Source organism: Crocuta crocuta, unplaced genomic scaffold (assembly GCF_008692635.1).
Source record: "Crocuta crocuta isolate KB4526 unplaced genomic scaffold, BGI_CrCroc_1.0 scaffold580, whole genome shotgun sequence".
In the NCBI taxonomy this organism is placed as follows: domain Eukaryota; kingdom Metazoa; phylum Chordata; class Mammalia; order Carnivora; family Hyaenidae; genus Crocuta; species Crocuta crocuta.
Genome location: NW_027527940.1, coordinates 4926914 through 4946815, shown reverse-complemented (window position 1 = coordinate 4946815; position 19902 = coordinate 4926914). Strand labels below are relative to the sequence as shown.

Genomic DNA, 19902 nt, shown 5'->3' with positions numbered 1-19902 from the left:
TAATAACAAGAAAAGCTGGAAAGTCTTTGAGGAGAATGTAAGAAGTCAACCAGGGATTAGTTGAAAAAAAAAATTACAAATGGGAGGCCAGTTGCGAATTCATACACGACCAGGTCGTGACTTCCTCCGGTGAAACAGTCACACACTTTGTGACCTTTGGGAAAGAAAAGGGTAATTTACTGGAAACTGGGTCTGAAGACTAAAGGATTTGAGGGATTCTATAAGGCAGTATTAAAACAGAGCTGGCTCTAGCAATAAAGAATTGTCGTGAATGGGGCTGATGACCAGGGAGATTAAGGATCACTTTTGTATTGAAAAGTTGTGAGCAGGTGAAAGGTAGGAGCCACCGCCACAGAAAGACGGGTAGAAGAGGCGACGTTCAAGGACATATTTTGGTCACGATCTCACGTTAGTCAATTCTCACGTTCATTTCAGAGCCACTGAGAGTTGTCCTACGCTGTGGGAAGAGAACTCGTATATCCAAGGCTGAGGCGGTATTTTCCCAGTCTAGCTACATTCCTTTCTCACTAACTAGCCAATGCTGCCGCCTTATGCAAAGCCGGCACTATGGAGAGGATCTGCTTTACAGAGGCAGGGACGACGCCAATCGGCCTGGGGCAGGCATTGTAGCATCTAGATCCGCCAGGGAGGGCCTGAGCAGATCGCGAAACCTTTTCACCCTCGCTCGCGAAAGCGCCTTCCCAACAGTCAACAATAAGTAGCTAGTACAGGAGAGGCGACTGAAGGGCTTGGTTGGCACTTTCACTCCCTCCGATTTCCGCACAATGCTTCCCGGACGTGGGATGGAGACAGCACAATTCAGACGGGGCTGCAAGGAAGCGCCAGTCTCGCGACCTGGGGAGGAGCTTTAGTGAACCAGCCGGGGGCGGGTCTCCCTCCCAGGTCTCGGAAAAGCTCCAAAAATGGCGGGCGGCAACTCGGCTAGCAGGGCGCGCAGGCGCCACCGTGGCCGTCTTTCTGCCAGCCTCGGGCAGCCCGAGAACCGTCCACAACGCCCTCACCAAGGGGTGTCCGCCGATTGCGATTGGCTGAGGTAGGCTACCTCTCCGTGCGGGGGCGGGGTCTCCACGCAGCGGCCACGTTTCCCGCCCCGCTGGTGCGCGTGCGCGCAATCCCCACAGGAAAGCGTTTGAGCGCGTCCCCGCCGCGGTCCCCAGCTCGCGCCTCAGCTCCCTCCCCTTTCCGGGCAGGCCCGTCCCGTCAGCTAGGCAGTAAGCGCCGCGGCCAGCAGAGGGCGGTCCGGACCCAAGTCTGCAGCGGCGCCATTGGCGTGTGGAAAATGCCACCAGATGGCGGGTTAGGATNAGGCCCGGCCCCCGCTCCCGAACCCCCGGCGACCACCCCGTAACAACCCCCCCACATCGGGAATAACACACCGGAGACTTTTGGGGGGAAACTAGGTCGACGGCCGGCGGCGCCCGGATGGGCAGCTGAGGTGAGTGCGGGCGGCGGCGACGGCGGCGGGGGGCGGGAAAGGGGGAATGNTTCGCCGCCTGCCGCCCTGCGTTTCTGCGGTGTTTTAGCGGCGTCGTCGTCACATGACAACAAGCTCGCCTCAGCGGAGGGGCCTGGGGGTCGCTCGGCGTGGCGTTCGGCCGGGGCCTCTTCTTGGTGGGGTGGGGCAGGGGGCTCGCGACTGGGGAAGAAGGCGCTTCGAAGCCAAGCTTTCCCGCTATCTGCCCTCCCCGCCCCCGAAGGAGGCCTCCCTGTAAAACGTGTCCAGACCGGAGCACTGCCCCGCTAGTTTGCCAATTCCCCGGGAGAAGAGGCCAATAAAAGTTGTTTTCCCTCCTTTCTCGGGGTGGGGGCGGGGTGAGGAGCTGGGAAACTGGAGTGCCTGGAATTGGACCTGGGCCTCGATTGGAGTGTCTGAACTGGGTGCTTCTTGTGCTCTAGGAACTTAAAAAATTTTCAGGTCTTAGGATTGTCACGTCACCCTTTCTACCCACATTTGAAATGTTATCGATTCTTTTCACATTGCAGAGAATCATGCCCGCGGCGTATAAATCATAGGATGGTTTTGGAAGCTTATAGACTCAAAACAATGCTGTTTGTATGTGATGATAGCCGAATTATTTGCTGTTGAAGTTCTTGTTCAGGTGATGAATATAGTTTATTCCTTCGCGTAGTCGTGACTAGAAAGGACTATATTTTGCATCTTAGGAGATACAGTGCTTGTGAAAGGATTTGAATCGGTATAAAGTTGTGTGATGTGTAACTTGTGTGGAATTTGAATACGACTCTACCTTTTAGTTTTCCATGTGTGTTTTAAGAAAATTGTTGAACATGAAAGGACTTATTTATATATGAAATATTATGAAATATTGTACCATGTATGAAATATTGTACCATGTTCTCATGCTTATTGTGATGATTTCAGACTTAAAAAATTGTAGAAGGAGGGAAATATTGAAGGATCCGGAAAGGCTATCTAAGGGTGTCTACTCGCCTTTGATTTTTGTAAACACTTAGAACACAAATTGCTTGCTTTCTAAATAAAGTTCTGGAAAACCTACAGGTGTTTTGCTAATTTTTTTCCTTAAGATTTTCAAAATGTATTTTAAATTTGTTCAAGTGTTTTACCAATGTTCCTTTTTATAACCAAACTACTTTTGAGTGGAAGTTTCTCAGTATCCACTTTAGGTTTTGATGTTCTGACAAAACTGAGTTGCTGAAATATATGTGAAATGTGGGAAATTAGGTTACTAGGATTGCTTCCTTTGAAGACAGTAATAAAATTACTGTTGATTTGAATGACTTTTTTAAAGCCTTAAGGGGAGCTTTAGGTGTAGGGGAAAGAGCTCTGGACTGAAGTTACCTTAAACATTACCCAGTGATGTCAGTCTCTGAACCTTACTTTTCTCATCAAAGTTTAAATATTTTATACATTTTTAGCTTTTCCCTTTTGATTCTGGATCTGTATATCTTCATATTCAGTGGTGAGGACATATATAATGCACTCTGGGGAAAAAGATCATCTCTTTGCAGCCTGGATACAAGGGTACAAGAGCACCTGGCTCCAGGGGTCAGTCACAGTGGGTCTTATTGGCTCAGTGTCGTCCTTATTGCTTGTGGGTGTAGTTTTGGTTCTCATCAAGGGATGCTTTGCTTTTGGGTTTTTGCCTGATTTAAGAGAGGAATGAAGAGTTTAATCAGTTAGAAAGTACAGACTGAGGTCAAAATGGAGGGAGTTGGAAGTCCTTTCCTCTTCCCTTGTTTTTCTTTGCTGTTTAATCCTATAGTAAAGGAGTATATTCATTTTCTTTTGACCTTTAGTCTCTTCTTGAAGACCCCTTTTTAAAGCTCATCTAGTTCAGTTACACCTACCCAAGGTAATTTCCTTTTTGGCAAACTCAACTGATTAGGGACCTTAAATACATGTGTAAAATCTGTTTGCCATGTAACCACCAGTGGAATGATATCCCATTATATTTACAGGTCCCTCACACTCAGAGGGAGGGTAATTTATAGGATGTGGGTCATTGAGGGTTCTTAGAATTTTACCTGTCATTAGAAAAGGAGTATCTTTACTTTTGCCTCTTTAGATCTAGACATACAAGGCGAGCACAGAGGGAGAGCAATAACCTGCCTGATAAATTTACTCATTCTTATTTGTCTCTAAACCTTATCCTTTCCCATATTTCCTAGTACCTCATTTTAAGTGCCTCACTCTATAAAAATATTTTTTTTGCATTTAGAGGAAATTAAAAACTAGAATTAAAAAACTTCAGGTAGGGGCGCCTGGGTGGCTCAGTAGGTTGGGCAGCCGACTTTGGCTCAGGTCATGATCTCACAGTTAGTGGGTTTGAGCCCCGCGTCGGGCTCTGTGCTGACAGCTAGCTCAGAGCCTGGAGCCTGTTTCGGATTCTGTGTCTCCCTCTCTCTCTGACCCTCCCCTTCTCACGCTCTTTCTCTCTCAGAAATAAATAAAACCCGTTAAACAAAACAAAACTTCAGGTAATAAGAAAGGCAATAGGAAATTAATTATTATTCTTTCATACCTGTTGTTTTACCCATTTTAGAGATAAGATTGAGTCTAATAAGGTAAGAGATTTTTTTGTTGTTTAAAATAAGAGATTTTAGGGGCGCCTGGGTGGCTTAGTTGGTTAAGCGTCCGACTTTCGCTTAGGTCATGATCTCGCAGTTCGTGGGTTCGAGCCCCGCGTCAGGCTCTGTGCTGACTGCCGGCTCAGAGCCTGGAGCCTGTTTCAGTCTGTGACTCCCTCTCTCTCTGACCCTCCCCTGCTCACGCTGTCTCTCTCTCTCTCCTAGAAATAAATAAAACATTAAAAAAAAAAATAAGAGATTTTAATGCTTAAGCTATTAAGTGACAGGCAGATTCACACACTCATTGCCCCAGGCTATTTCTGTGGCTTGATTGGTCTGCAGTTTGTGAAGAAGAAATTCTTTGTAAGGGTCAGAGTAGGGATATTGTTGGTGGAACAAAGAAGGTAGCAGAAGTTGGTATGTGGGATGCTTTGGGTCCAAGAAGCAGAATATTTTCAAGAGGAGGCAATTAGGACAGTTTCAATTAAGGATATCAAGCTTTTAAAGAGTATATAATCAGGAGTTAAACTTGATTTCTTACTAGAGAGGTGATATAATAGGAGCCTGGTAAATGTTTGTTAACTGAATAAACATATACATCTTTAGAATTAAAGATATTTCTAGCTAAGGTGACACTCCTTGGGGGGAAGCAGGAAGTGGAGACCTAAAAGAATATTCATATATAAGCCTCAGAATGAGATGCAGCTTGAGATGGGATTTAGGGTAATGCCTACAGAGAAGGAAAGGTTAGTTTTCTGTCATTTCAGTAGTTAAGAGGATAGAATCTCAGCTTCCTACCTTAGTGCTGAGAGAAACCTTGTTTTATTGAGAAATATGCTTCTTTTAAAGTGAGCTTTAAGTAGGTCATAGACCAGTTAGTTTTGTAGAATCTTTTCTTCATATAATTCATCCCTTATTGTTTCCCTTAGGTTTTTTTCCTCCTCTTTCAATTCTGTTTTTGCCAGTTTGTGCTTGAAGGACATCTTAAATCCTACTTTCTTTATAAAAATACATTCCTTTGTACTATAGGCAGAAATGGTGCTCGGGTAAAGTTTGCCCATATGTCTCATGGAGTTTTGCTGTAATTGAACAGTAAAAGTTTCATGAAATAACATTTAACCTTTATATAGTGCTCTCTGATATTTTCAGTTTCTGTTTTTTACGTTAAGAATGTTGGTTGCAACTCAACTACGTGATATCATGACTTAGAGCTGGAAAGCAGTGAATTATACCTTGGTAATCAGGAGGGTGCCAAGTAAAACCATAAGAAGAAACCATTTCACTGCTATCAGATTGGCAAACTTTAAACATTCTGATAATATCAAGTGTTGGTGAGAATGTAAACGCAAGAATATAATTTGACACAGTCATTTTGCAGAAGCATTTGTTTTATGCTTGATTTCTATGATAATTTTCATTTGGACAGAGTATTTCATATTTAATGTTTTGTTAGGGATTTGGGGATACTCATAAGGGATATTGCTTTGTAGTTTTCTTTGGTTGTAATGTCTTAGTCAGGTTTCAGTATTATGATTATGGTGGCCTCATATAATAGGTCTGTTTACTGAAATAATTTATCTAGCATTGATCTTCATTCTCAAGTGAGTGTTTACTAGAATTTACCAGTGATACCATCTAGAGAAGGTTTCTGATAACATTCAAATTTTATTTTGTTAGTAGACATGGATGTTTAGATTTTTTTTCATCATGCCAGATTTGATAAGTTGTATTTAAAAGACATTTGTTCATTTTATTTCATTTATCGATATAAATTGTTTACAAGATTCCCTAATGTCTGTAGGATCTGTAGTGGTATCTCCTCTTTAATTTCTTATGGTGTATGTTCCTTTTTTTCTTAACCAGTCTCATTCTTGGTTTACCAGTATTACTGTCTTTTCAGGTTAATAACATTGCTAGTTTTCCTCCATTCATCTTCTTCATCTCATTTTTTCTTCTCCTTATACTTTTCTTCCACATATTTGCCCTTTTTTCCCTAGTTTTTTTTTTTTTATATTTATTTTGAGAGGGAGAGGGAATGAGTGGGGGAGGGGTAGAGAGAGAGGGAGGGAGAGAGAGGGAATCCCAAGCAGTCTCCGTGTTCAGTGCAGAGCCTGATGAGGGGCTTTATCCCATTAACTGGGAGATCATGACCTGAGCTGAAATCAAGAGTCAGAAGCTCAACCAACTGAGCCACCCAAGTGTGGCATCTCTTTTTTTCTAGCTTCTTAAAGTGGAACCTTAGGTGATAAATTTTAGACCCCTCCCCTCCTCTCCCCTCCCCTCCTCTCCCCTCCCCTCCTCTCCTCTCCATGTTTGTTTATTTTTGAGGGAGAGAGAGAGTGTGAGTGGAGGAGGGAGGAGAGAGAGGGAGACACAAAATCTGAAGCAGGCTCCAGGCTTTCAGCTATCTCCACAGAGCCTGATGTGGGGCTTGAACTCATGAACCGAGATCTTGACCTGAGTTGAAGTCTGACAGTTAACTGACTGAGCCACCCAAGTGCTTCATAGACATTTCTTGTTTTCTAATATGAACATTCAAAACTATTGATTTTTCTGTAAGCACTGTATTCCACAGATTTTGATATGTTGTATTTTTGTTACTTAGTTTGAAATAGTTTATTTGCTTTGTAATTTCTTTGACATATGGATTACTTAAAAATGTGTATAATTTTCAAGTATTTGGGATGATTTTAGAGATCTTGTTATTGATATCTAACTTAATTTCATTTTGAGGTGAGAGAATATACTCTATGATGTTAATCCCTTTAAATTTATTGAACCTTGTTTTATGGTCTATATTGGTAAATATATCTTTCACATTTGAAAGCATTGTGTATTGTCCAGTTCTGTGTAGTTATTTTGTAAATATCAATTAGATTAAGGTGTTCTGGTAGCATTTTCAAGTCATTTGTGTATTTCCTGTTGTTTTTGTTTAATTTTGGAGAGAGGTTTAGTTCTTTCAGTTGCTGAGAGGGAGGTTAAAATATCCAACAATGACTTTAGTCATAATTGCCTATTTCTTGCATTTATCTATTTTTCTCTTATTTTGTCAATTTTTGGCTTATGTATTTTGAAACTCTTATTATTAGGCACATACAATATACAATATGTCTTCTTGATGGATTGATCTTTTTATCGTTATGAAATATTTTTCTTGATACCTGGTAATACTTTGTTTTCAGGTCGACTTTTTTTACTGATTTACTTAAAACCTTTTTTTCTTTGTGTTTCACATGTATCTCTTGTAGATAGCATATATAGTTGTTTTGCTTTTTTCCTTCTCTCTGGTAATATGGAAGTGGAATCAGTCTTTCACTTATAATAGACATTGATTATATCATAAATGGTGAAAGGCCTGAGATTTTACCCTACTTGAAGGCTAACAAATTAACTTGCCGCAGTTTAATGGATGCTAGTAGGAGCCGTGGGGTTCCTTGATCAGAGATAAAGAACAATGCACTAAAACAATAGCATTAGTGATAAGTGGTAGTGTTTATAAGGCACAGTATCCTGTGTAGTGTTGTATGCTAATTTTTCCAAGGCCATATAGCTAGTTAATAACAGAATCAGCATTTGCATCAGATCTCTGAGCCCCAGTTTGTACACGCTGTGATAGTGTGAAGATATGACATCTGTATATGCAGTGGGGAAACTTGAATCCTTCTATTAAATAGTAAGCATGCCTCCCATTTTCTTTGAAGGAGATGTTTGTCTTTCCAAGATTGTTCACTGTACTGATATTCTTGAAAAGATTGGGACACAGGCATTTGGTGCATCTGTTTTTAATACATGTAGAAAAGTGAGAGACGCATGGAGAATTCTCTCCCCAAACTGCCCCGTGAATTTTCTTAGTTTTCTCTATGTTACTTTTGATTAAGTTTTCCTTTTCTCGTATGGCTGCTACCTAGCCTTTCAGCTCTATCTCTGTACTGTGCTTCTCTTTGAGTTTTTACTTTATAATTGTATTACATACTTGTATCTTAGCCTATCTGCCCATCTTTGTTCTGTTTTATGTGTGTATTGAGCATTTACTATGTACCAGTAAATGTTTTACAGTAACCTCATGTGGTGGTTATTGTTATATTATCCATTTTACAGGTTAGATTAAATTTAATATTGATTAGATTAGATTAAATTTCCCAAGTTTGTGATGAGAGAGGGGCACAATGTAAAGAGATCTTTGGAGCATTCTGTTTGTTGACCTTAGTAGTGGTTATATGGGGTGTTTGCTTTATAGTCCTTTAAACTGTTATTGAGGTTTTTTGTATTGTACTGCATTATTGGTACAGCTCAAAAAGAGGGGAAAAGTAAAAAATACTGAGTTGTACGATCTGTCTGTGTAACATCTTTCCTGATAACTTCAGCCGACATTTATCATCCTCTGTATATTTTCATTTGTTCTAAATGTATTATTGTGTTTATTGTTGCCATCATAAGATCTGGTAAGAGGTAGTCTTCATGAGGCATAGTATCCTGTGTAGTATTGTAGACTGATTGTCCTAAGACTGTACAGCTAATAAATGATAGAGCCAGGATTTAAGCCTAGGTTTACTTTCAGAATCCAGACTCTAAATCTCTTACAAGGTCATTTTTCTCTCAACCTCATTTTTGCATGTTGAAATTCTTTGCATTTTGGAGTTTATTTTATGGAGATTTAATTTTCTTCCCTATCCTACCATGTAATGGTTGTGTGGTCTTGGGTAGAACGTTAAATTTTTGGAGGTCTCCATTGTGTCATCTCTATGATGGGAATCCAGTTAAGATTTTTTTCAATAAATGTTTTTGAGGGCCAACTGCATGATGAGTAATGAGTATATAAAATTCATAAATACATAGGTTTTGCTCTTAAGTTTCTGTTCTATTAGGAGAGATTAAAAAAAACCCTAAAACAAAAACCCCAAAGCAACAAAAGAAACCAACAGGAATAATATATGAAATTTTGTAGAGGGGGTTAGGTTCAAGATACTTTGGAGGCCTAAAGTGCAGAATTAAGGAGAGATGGCTTTCTCCCTGTTGGTTTCCCCCCCTGAAATAATAAATGGAAGCGACAAATAAGAGTCAGAAGAATTTTTCAGCAGAGTCCCTTTATATTCTATTCATGGTAACATTAATAATGAAATATTACTGGTACTGTTTTTAGGCTCTCTGTCAAAATTGCTTTGTAATTGTTGAATTGGTTTAAAGGTCCAGATAGAGGTTTGAGAGATCATTGCCTATCTTCTCAATCTTAGAGAGGCAGACAAAATGTGCCTTAAAGATAATCAAGCATGAATATGACATGAGGTACCTGACTCCCTCTTATTTTAAAAGCTCTGTTGACTCTGATTATATCAGGTTATTATTTTTTCTGTCTCATTTATAGCACTGAGAGGTAGGCGTCCTCTGTTCTCTAGTAGAGATAGTATAATGTAGCAAATGTGCAGAAATTTTTATGACGTAATGCAGGATATAAAAGCTAAAAATATCTTAAGTTGTGTTCTACTTTTATTATTAGAGCTTAAATTCCATTTTGGGAGGAAAATGCATTACTGTGAATCTCTCATTGTTAGGGATAGTCAAAAAGTTCATATTCATATGTTTACAGATTAAGGAAGTACTATCAAATGATAAATGGCCAAGAAAGCCATTGTCCGAGAGAATTCCTAGCATCTGAGTCACGCTGCCTGTGTTAAATTCTCCTTTTTTAAAGTTAAGCAAGCTTCAGTCTTCAGCTCAGGTCATGATCTCACAGCTGGTGAATTCAAGGCTTGCATCGGACCCTGTGCTGACAGCTCAGAGCCTGGAGCCTCCTTTGAATTCTGTGTCTCCATCTCTCTCTGCCCCTTCCCTTCCCTTCCCTTCCTGTGCTCTGTGTCTCTCTCAAAAATAAACATTTTTAAAAATATGAAAAAAAAAGCATTTCTCTATCATAGGTTGCTGTAGAAGTTAAAAAAATTATCTTTTAACTATTAGACTGTATTGCATTGCACATAAATTCAAAGAACATTAATTTTACATTTAAAAAGTGAATAAAATTATAATATAGAGAAATGATGAGGTTACTTTACAGAAGCAAAGAATTTTAATTAATTTTTTCTTAGCACATGGAACTAGTATTAGATTAAAACTTTATTAATGAGAATGGTCAAAGGATGAGATATTCTGGTTAACTGAGATGAGGGTTATAGCCGAATCTTCTGCTTATTGTTAAACATATTTCAAAAATTAGGCTCTTTTTTCTTTCTTAAGAATGTTTTGCTTCCTGGAAAGGTATTGTAATGCTTTCTTGGTAATTGAGAAATTTTGATGGCTGTAGTTTCAGGATTATTATTTATAATATTAGCTTCCATGTATAATTTTGCGTACAGAGTCGGAATGAATTTTACCAAGAGCAGAACTTATGTTAAAAGTTACATCTTTGAGAAAGTTTTTAGACAAAATAAGATGGTGGATGACTGCTTTTTCTTCTCATAAAAATGGGATACAGAGAACAAAACCCCAGTTAATCTGTTTTTAAGCTGTGGATATTTAGTATTTTATTTTATAAATGTAAAGGCAGCATGGTGTAAGAGAGAAAACTAGTGAAGGGCTAGAGACCTGAGATTTAGTTACAGCTCTACCACTAATTAGCTATTTGTCTTTGAATCATTACTTCTCTGGGTCTCAGTTTCTTCATTGTAAAATTAGTGGCTTAGACCTAGTTTCCAAGATTCCTGTAAATTTTTTAGTGCCTGCTGAAAAATACTCAGGAAATCAACTCTGAATTAGGTAATACATAGGTTTTGTTTTGAAAGTCTTTAATTTTGAAAAACCTAACTGTATTTTCTGCAGACTCCTTATGCCTTATGACTCCCATCTGGTTATTAGAAAAATGTGTGTTTTCAGGGGGCGCCTGGGTGGCTCAGTTGGTTAAGTGTCCAACTTCGGCTCGGGTCACGATCTCATGGTTTGTGGGTTTGAGCCCCGTGTTGGGCTCTGTGCTGACGGCTAGCTCAGAGCCTGGAGCCTGCTTCAGTCTGTATCTCCCTCTCTCTCTGATCCTTCCTTGCTCACGCTGTCTCTCTTTCCCTTTCTCTCTCTCTCTCTCTCAGAAATAAATAAAACATTAAAAAATTTTTAAAAAATGTGTGCTTTCTCCTAGCTGATAAGTATACAGACCAAAATGTTTGTATTTAAATAGTATTTATAGCTTTTGGTGCCAGCTATGGGTGTGTGCTTGCTTCTTTATTTGGTGAGAAAGAGATATATTAGCAAGTGTTTTCATATAGTTTTATTCATTGTAAGTCATTCATATATTTATTGAAATCTACAGTGAACCATACATTGTGGGTATAAAGACATTAAAACAGTTCTTGTTGTTCTATGTACAGAGAAAGTAATTTGTGACTTAGAACTTAACTGATACCTTCTTTCTTTTCTGTTAGCCTTATTGCTCCTTCTCTCCCTCCTTTCCTCATATCTGGGGTTGGTCAACGTGCCCTTTCTTTGTGTTTTAGTAGTAATGCTGTGCCAAGGCTATCATGACTGTAGAATTGGTGCTCTGCATAAAGGTATCTGGCCAAGGGGGTTGGTTGGGGCTAAAATCCAGATTTTATCCTGCTTGACAGTCTGTTTGCCTTTTTCACCTTTTTGAAATTCATCTGCCCAAAGAGGCCTCTTTACCTAATTTTTGTAGTTGGCATATGCTAACATTAGTGTACCATTAAGAACATTCTATAGTATTTTTTTTTCCTAGCCAAGTTTTATTAAAGTATTTAATAAGTGCCTTGAGGAGATTTGATGAAGTGACCAAATGCTTCCTGAAAGTGAATTCTTATGTAAGTTTTGAAGGAGAAGTAATAGTTAAGAGTGGGGTGGTGGAGATAGGAATGCTATTTTAGGTGAATATAAAGGGACAGGGCTGTGATCTAGGATTGCCTGGTGGTTCTCAAAGTGTGGTCCATACAGCAGCAGTATCAATATTAAGTGGGAGCTTGTTAAGAAATGTGTCTTTTTAGACCTTTCCTGAATGCACCTGAGTAACTTAGAAATTTTGCAGATACCAACAATTTTTAACAGGTTCTTCTGATGTCTCTGATAACATGCTGAAGTTTGAGAGGTACTACTATAGTCCACTTGTTGAAGAAGTGTTAATTCATTGTGTGTTCAGAGCATTGGTTGCCTGTAGAGGAGTGATTAAAATACAGAGTTGTAAGTAGTGATGAGAATTCTTTGTGTGCCAAACTAAAGAGCTTGAGCTTTGTCCTTAGGCCAGTGGCTGCACATTAGAATCACCTAGGAGCTTTAAAAATATACCAGTGCTTGGGATCTACCTCAGATCAACTTACCCATATCTGAGTTTCTGATGCACAGCAGGAGTTATGAACTATATAATTGTCTGACCTTGGTTACTGATTATAATATAGAATATGTTTTTTGAGGATGTGTTAAATACTGTGTTTTGTAGCATAATAGTAAGTAAGTGGCACAGCAGTCTTTTTTTTTTTTTTAAAGAGTGTGAAAGGTGGGGAAGGGGTAGAGGAAGAAAGAAAGAGACTTAAGATCCCACAATTCTGGGATCCTGACCTGAGCCAAAATCAAGAGTAGGATGCTCAACTGACTGAGCCATGCTCAGGTACCCCTAAATAGCACAGAAGTCTTATGTTGATATTATTCCCATTTCACAGATGAGGTAGAGAGGTTAAGTACCTATTCCTAGTATACCTTGCTAGATAGTGGTGAGTTTGAATTCAGGGTTTTGTGACTAAGTCTAATCTCTTAAAGCAGTCTTCAAAAATTTTTTTGGAGAGAGAGGGAGACACAGAATCCAAAGCAGGCCCCAGGCTCTGAGGTGTCAGTGCAGAGCCCACTGTGGGTCTTGAACCCATGAACTGTGAGATCATGCCCTGAGCCAAAGTCAGAGGCCTAACCAACTGAACCACTCAGGCGCCTCTTAAAGAGATCTTTTTAAACGATGGTTCATGAACTTTGATTGGAAAACAATCACATTATCTTCATTAACCTGTAGGTGAGATTTGGCATTTTATTTGATTTTGAATGTGGGCAGCAAATCACAGATGCACTATCAATACTTGTGATTTTGTTACCAATAGAAATCAGAAACATTTTCATGTTGCAGATGTCCTAAAAACCATTTATCATAGTCTGTACTTCAAAAATCAGGCTGTTAGTTGCAACTTTAGATCTTTAATTTACTGCATTAGAGAAGCTTATATTACTACATCAAAAATTTGCTGTTTTAGTTTGTTAATAATTATATTTGAATATAATAGGTAATTCCTTAACTAAGCATGGTACCATTTGCTGAGAGTTCAGTGGATAGCTTGATGTGTAGGATGGACAGGGAATGAAAAAGCCCATTTGTTTGGTTGTCTCTCAGAAAAGAGATCCTTAGAGATAGTCTCTTTCCTTCCCCACTCTTCTTTGACTTGTTAAATTGGACTGAAACCCAAGTTCTTTGTTACATGTCAAAGTTAATTAAAAAAAAAAATGCTTTAGGTTTAGAGTGCTTTTTTCCCTAAGACCCTTCCTAAAAAAATTACAGAAGAAGAAGATGTGGGTTATCTCACCGTGCATTCTAACTACCCTGTGGTCTGATACAGTGTTTATCAATAGAACTTTCTGCAATCATAGGTATGTTTAAAAAACAAAATAATATCATAGTAGTTAACAGCAATATAATACTATTATGTAATCTTGCTAATCGGATTTCTTATACATCAAACACTGTTCTGAGTATTTTAATATGGTATGTAATTCTTACAACCCTGTGAGGTGGGTACTATGGTTAAGTCTCAGTTTGTAATTACGGAAACTGAGGAATAGAGAAGTTTAGTGATTTTCCAAAGGTCACATAGATAGTAATTAGCAGAACAAGGATTCAGACTGGCCATTTGGTTTCCTTTATGTTCCCTTTGTAATACACTCCTTTATCATTTTCCTTAAATCCCCAAATGCATATACAGAATGCTGTTAGAAACAATATATTAAAGGGAATTTAAGAGAAATAAAAATTTTGTTCTGATTATTAACTAAATATTGTGTAGTACTTTATAGTACTTTGCCCTTTGCTGTTATTTGAGTCTAATCATGAACTCAATTTACTATTTTATTTCCTATAAGTAGGCTTGTACTAGATGTAGTAGATATTTTCAAATCAAAACCACACTGAGATACCACCTCACGCCAGTCAGAGTGGCTAAAATGAGCAAATCAAAGAACTCTAGATGCTGGCGAGGATGTGGAGAAACGGGCACCCTCCTACACTGTTGGTGGGAATGTAAACTGGTACAGCCCCTCTGGAAAACAGTGTGGAGTTTCCTCAAAATATTAACAATAGAACTCCCCTATGGCCCAGCAATAGCACTACTAGGAATTTATCCAGGGGATACAGGAGTGCTGAGACATAGGAGCACATGTACCCCAATGTTCATAGCAGCACTCTCCACAATAGCCAAAACATGGAAAGAGCCTAAGTGTCCATCAACGGATAAATGGATCAAGAAGATGTGGTTTGTCTATACGATGGAATACTACATGGCAGTGAGAAAGAATGAAATCTGGCCATGTGTAGCAACATGGATGGACCTTGAGGGTGTTATGCTGAGTGAAATAAGTCAGGCAGAGAAGGACAAATGCCATATGTTTGCACGTATAGGAGGATTAGGAGGAACTTAATGGAGGACCGTGGCGGAGAAGAATGGGGGAAATAGTGCGGAAGGGGGAGAGAGGCAAACCATGAGAGACTCTTGAATGCTGAGAACATACTGAGGACTGATGGGTGTTGGGGGGAAGGGGGTAGATGGGCATGGAGGAGGGCACTTGTGGGGATGAGCACTGGGTGTTATATGGAAATCAACTTGATAATAAAACTATTTGATAAAAAAAGATGTAGGTATTTTTAGTAACCAACACTGATGTTATTAAACAGCAGTTTTGATTACCCCCCTCCCCACCCTTGCCCAAAGTTAATTTAAGGTTGGGTCCAAAACTGAATATTAATACGGTTATTTTGTTTAATGACACTAATTGCAGTGTGCTTCTGAGGTCATTTTGTGATGAATTGGTTTTGGTTAATGGATATTTGGCTTTCCCCAATCAGTGTATATGAATAACTAATCTGTGTTACACCCAGTATGTTATGTTCATGGAGGTGCAGAAGGGGAAAGGTATCTTTTGGGGACAGAGTTCTATTCTTAACTATATTCAGAGCAAGCTAGTGGTAGAGTGAGTTTAAAAGGGGCAAGAGAAGTTGCATTTTTCAGGGCCCCTGGCTCAGTCACAGTATGTGACTCTTGATTTCAGGGTTGTGCATTCAAGCCACACATTGGGCATAGAGTTTACTTTAAAAAAAAGAAAAAGTAGTTGTGTTTTTCATTTATCTGCTATTGGCATTGGGCTTAGTGCTTTACATACATAGCCATCATTTATTGAATATAGGCTGTTTATCGCACCATTCTAGTGCTTTAAGTTTATTACATATGGTATTGTACACAACCCTTCAGAGAATATGATGTTGGCAAAGATATTTTACAAAATAGCTTTGTTAGCTCTTCCTCTTCCTTGCATTTTCCTCCCTTCCACTTAAAAGGGGAATGATGGTAAACACAGGTGGGGAATGCAGTGGGGGTGGTGCTGAGGTTATCATTGATGCCCATTCATCTAGTGCTTAAGGTTCTCCAGTTATAGATTTGTTCATTTCATTTTGGCCACTTACTAGAAATAAGACAGATAAAATATTTGTGTTCATGTGAGAGACAGTCAAGAATCAGATAAACATAATAATTAGAGTGATTATGCTATATTGATGCAGGTACTGATGAATGCTGTACAGGGAATAAATTAGTTACTATAATGGGTTATAATGAGATATATACAATTAGGAAAGGCATTTTCCAGGACATGAAATTTAAGCTGAGACCTGCAACAGAACCTGGGTGAGAATAGTTCAAACACAAGGAGGAGCAAAAGCAAAATCTCTATAGCAGAAATGGCTGTGGCATTTTAGGAAGTGAGAGAAGGTCATAGTGACTAGAGGGAGCATAATGCAGGAAGGGTGTAATGAGTGCACATTTTATTATTTAAAAACGTCCCTCTAGTTCGGTGGTTCTCAAGTTATTTTGCTTCTTTCCAGGGGGCATTTGGCAGTGTCTGCAGACAATTTTGGTTGATACAACTGAGGGTGTATATGCTACTGGCATTTGTGGGTTGATACAACTGTAATGCCAGTATATGTTACTGGCATTAGTGGGTAGAGGCCAGGATGCTGCTAAACATTCACTGCACGGAATGGCCCCCTACAACAAGGAGTTATTACCCAAAAAATGTTAATAGTGCCAAGGTTGAGAACTTATGCTTCAGCTGCTGTATAAATATTAGATTTCAGTGCGGGTGGAATGGAGGAGGGGAGGGTTAGGTTGTATCGGTGTGATAGTTCCTTGGGACTATGGTTGTAATAGGAGTAATAATGAGACGTTTTCTGATTTCTTATGTGTTGTGTGGAGGTAGAGTAGACAATGAAGAAAAGGGATGAGTCAAGAATGATTTCCAAGTTTCTGACTTTAATAAGTGAATGGTGGTGCCAGTCTAAGATGGAATGACTAGAAGACCAAGAATGAAGGGTTCTGATTTTTAAAATCTTACTTCACAAAACCTGAGTTACCATTAATAGAAGACACAATGCTGTTTTATGTCAGTGAGAAGGAAATATATGCCATATGCCTGTATGGGCTATATTTGGTCACATCAGCCACTCATTGCTTTGAAAACTTTTGTCTGTTCTCAGAGATTTAACAGTTTTTTTTGGCTTTCATTTGCACTCCTTGGGATATGATAGTTTGTTCTTTTCTGTATATTTTGTGAAAAAATATAATACAGGTTCATTTCCTTGTGACTATTTTCATATCTCTTAATTCACTTTATTGTTGCTTTGCAAGAAAACATAGAATTGGACTTATATAAGGTATCTAAACTCAACATGCATGAAACTAACAACACATATAACTCAATTGATGATATGGTGAATAGCAATGATGGAGTTTATGGAAGAACGAAGACCAGTTGTGTTTAATTACTGTCTGTCCAGCACAATTATAAAGTGCCATTGATTGTGAGATGTATCTTTACCTCAAAAATGTTAAAACAAGGGGACAATGTGTAAGTAAAAGGGTGAAATACACTAGATGGTGAGAAATATACTAGATAGTCCATTTTATATAAGTATGATATGGATAGAAATGGATGAATAGCACTACTGATAGTACTAGTGTTAACAGTAGGAGTGGTTTTTGTTATGGAAGTTTTTAAGGAAATCACCTCGAGGTGAAAATTTGCATCTGCAGTGAGCTCTTTACATAGTGTTAGAATTTGTTGAATGGGTAAAGAGGGCAGCAAGTTAAGAAATAGTTCTTAGGCAATATTGTATAAGCTTAATGATGAAACAAAGTGATGAAATTGTGTACATGTGTGTTTTGTGTATGCCAGTACTAGCAGCACAGTTAGTACAGAGTAAAGTTGTAGGCAAATAGATCTTAATTTTGGCCAGACAACCTGTCTTTTTTTTCACATTACACTGTAAGTTCTAGTTTAATTTACGTAGCTTTGAAAACCCAGTTTGCTAATAGTTTTGCTCTGTTATTTTAAAAGGATGGTAGGCATCACCTAAAACAAATACACTGAAATTTTATTAACCAAAGCGAAGTTCCTGTATGTATAAATGGTGATATACACATGTGTATGTGAATATAATTTCTTTGACATACAAAACCCAAATCTCTTACTACAACCGTCTTTTAGCAGGAACATAACTGTGGCGCTTTAGTCCTGGCCATAGCCAGGCATCATAGAAACATCAGATAGTACTCTTAGGTCTGATAGTGACACTTTTTCTAATTAATTTCCCCCAAATCGTAGTCTTTTTCTTGATGCTACCTTTTCAGAGAAAAATAATTCATTGGTTAAGTTGCAAATACTCTACTATGATATCGTTTTACTTGTTCGGCACTTAAGTATGGTTTGTATTGTGAGAAACTGTGGTAAATCAGGTGTTGTTTTCTTTTCTGTACTATGACATGTCTTTAGGGAAGGGACATGCTTTTGGGTGTTCCGTAGCACACATACATACATAGCACAGTGTTGAGCAAAGTAATAGACATTCAATAAATAGTACTTACGTTCAACCCAATTGAGGAATTTAGATTTCTACCATAGATTATCCTTGGTTGGTCTACTTTAAGCCTTTTAATCAGTGATTATTATGTTATAGCTTATGCTCATAATATTCTTTCCTGAGATTCTGTTATTGTGCTGTTTGTTTCTAAATGTTCTTAGCCACCTTTTTCCTGCCTACTTCATTCATTCATTATGTGCTGTTACTGGCCAGCTTCATTCTAAGGTCAAACTAGACAGAACTTGGAAATAGGAAGTAATTCTTTTGACATATGACCTTATTTTAAGCGGATACACGCATGCACAAATTCTTGTCTTTTAAAAGGTATTGTATAGATGTGTATGGTGACTGATTTGATTACGGTTAATATTTTAGGTAAAGATTTACTGGTTCACCAAGATATTTGGACGCTTCCTTTGTTGATTCAAAGTATCATTGGGTTTACATAGAAATGTTGAGGAACAAATAGATTTACAATTAGAATACTTTAAACATTTGAATAGTTCCATTTGGAACCTTTCTAGTTCTCTTAAAAAAGGAAACTAGATTTGTGAGGAGCATTCCTCTTTCTAAAATAGAGAAATAGTACTTTGCTATGAAAGACTTAATCATTAATTTTTACATATGTTGAACTTTTTGATTTTTTTTTTTTTACATAGTGATAATTTCTTTTCAGTCTTTTAGTCCTTTGATAGCCTTTCTTTCCCTTCTGCCTTAATTTTTTTATCTATTCTGGCACCTTATTTAACTTTTGAAATATGTAGAGCTGCTGTGCACTTTTGTCTCTTTATTGTACTTGTGCAATACTCAACCATAGATCAGTTAATCTTTTTCTTTCTATGTACCTGGTTCTGAGCTACTAAGCACATCTGGAGAAAATCACAACTTTGCAGACTGGAGCCACTAAATAGCCATGCTCTCTAGTCTTAATTGGACCCTCAGCATTACCCAGTAATCCTTTTTTGCTCCTAGTTAGTTCTTTCTCATTTCTCATAGCAGTTATTTAAAAATTTCTAATAATACCCTTTATCTCTGTCAGTAGATGATCTCATCTATTCATTGAGAAACTGAGACTTAATTATTTTAGTTCTGGAAGCTGCTGAAATGATTGAATTAGTTGGATAGAGATTACCCTGATATTTGCTGTGCCCATCCCATGGAGGCATACAACAAACTAAGATACATATTTTATTTTATTATTTTGGCGACTACAACAGGATGCTGAGATGTAAGTTTTAGAACAGAATATGAAACATGCATCTTTGGTGTAATTTTGGTTCACTCTATTGTGAAGTAATTTTAGTACAAAATTACTTCTTTTTAATTACAGTTATATTCTCAGAGTAGTTTTGTGTTTTGAAATTGAAAATTAAAGGAAGTTCTCCTATATTGTATAAAAGGTTCCAAATAAACATTTTATGCCAATTTAAAAAATTACAGTATAACATATTAGTACATAAAATATACTGTTTATAAGCTTGATGAAGTTTTACCATGTAATCTTTTAGATCAGTTTATAAAACATTTCTGGCATTCCAGAAAGTTTTCTATATCTTTTCTCAGTTATCTCACCCCCATTTCCCCATGTGTTCCAATTTTTTAGCCACCAGTTAAGTTTGTACTTTGTTTGGCTTCTTTTACTTAACATGATTTTTGTGAAATTCATCCATATTATGGCATGTATCAGC

At 38.2% G+C, this 19902-nt stretch overlaps 1 protein-coding gene across 2 annotated transcripts in view; it reads left to right on the top strand.

Annotated features, from left to right (window-relative positions):
- The first annotated feature begins 1332 nt into the window (after nucleotides 1-1332).
- Nucleotides 1333-19902, top strand: part of STAG1 (STAG1 cohesin complex component) — a 422866-nt gene continuing 404296 nt past the window's right edge. For both annotated transcript variants that reach the window (XM_077752340.1, XM_077752338.1), the window contains exon 1: nucleotides 1333-1456. The gene's annotated coding sequence lies outside the window, so the exon portion shown is untranslated. The remainder of the gene's footprint in view (nucleotides 1457-19902) is intronic.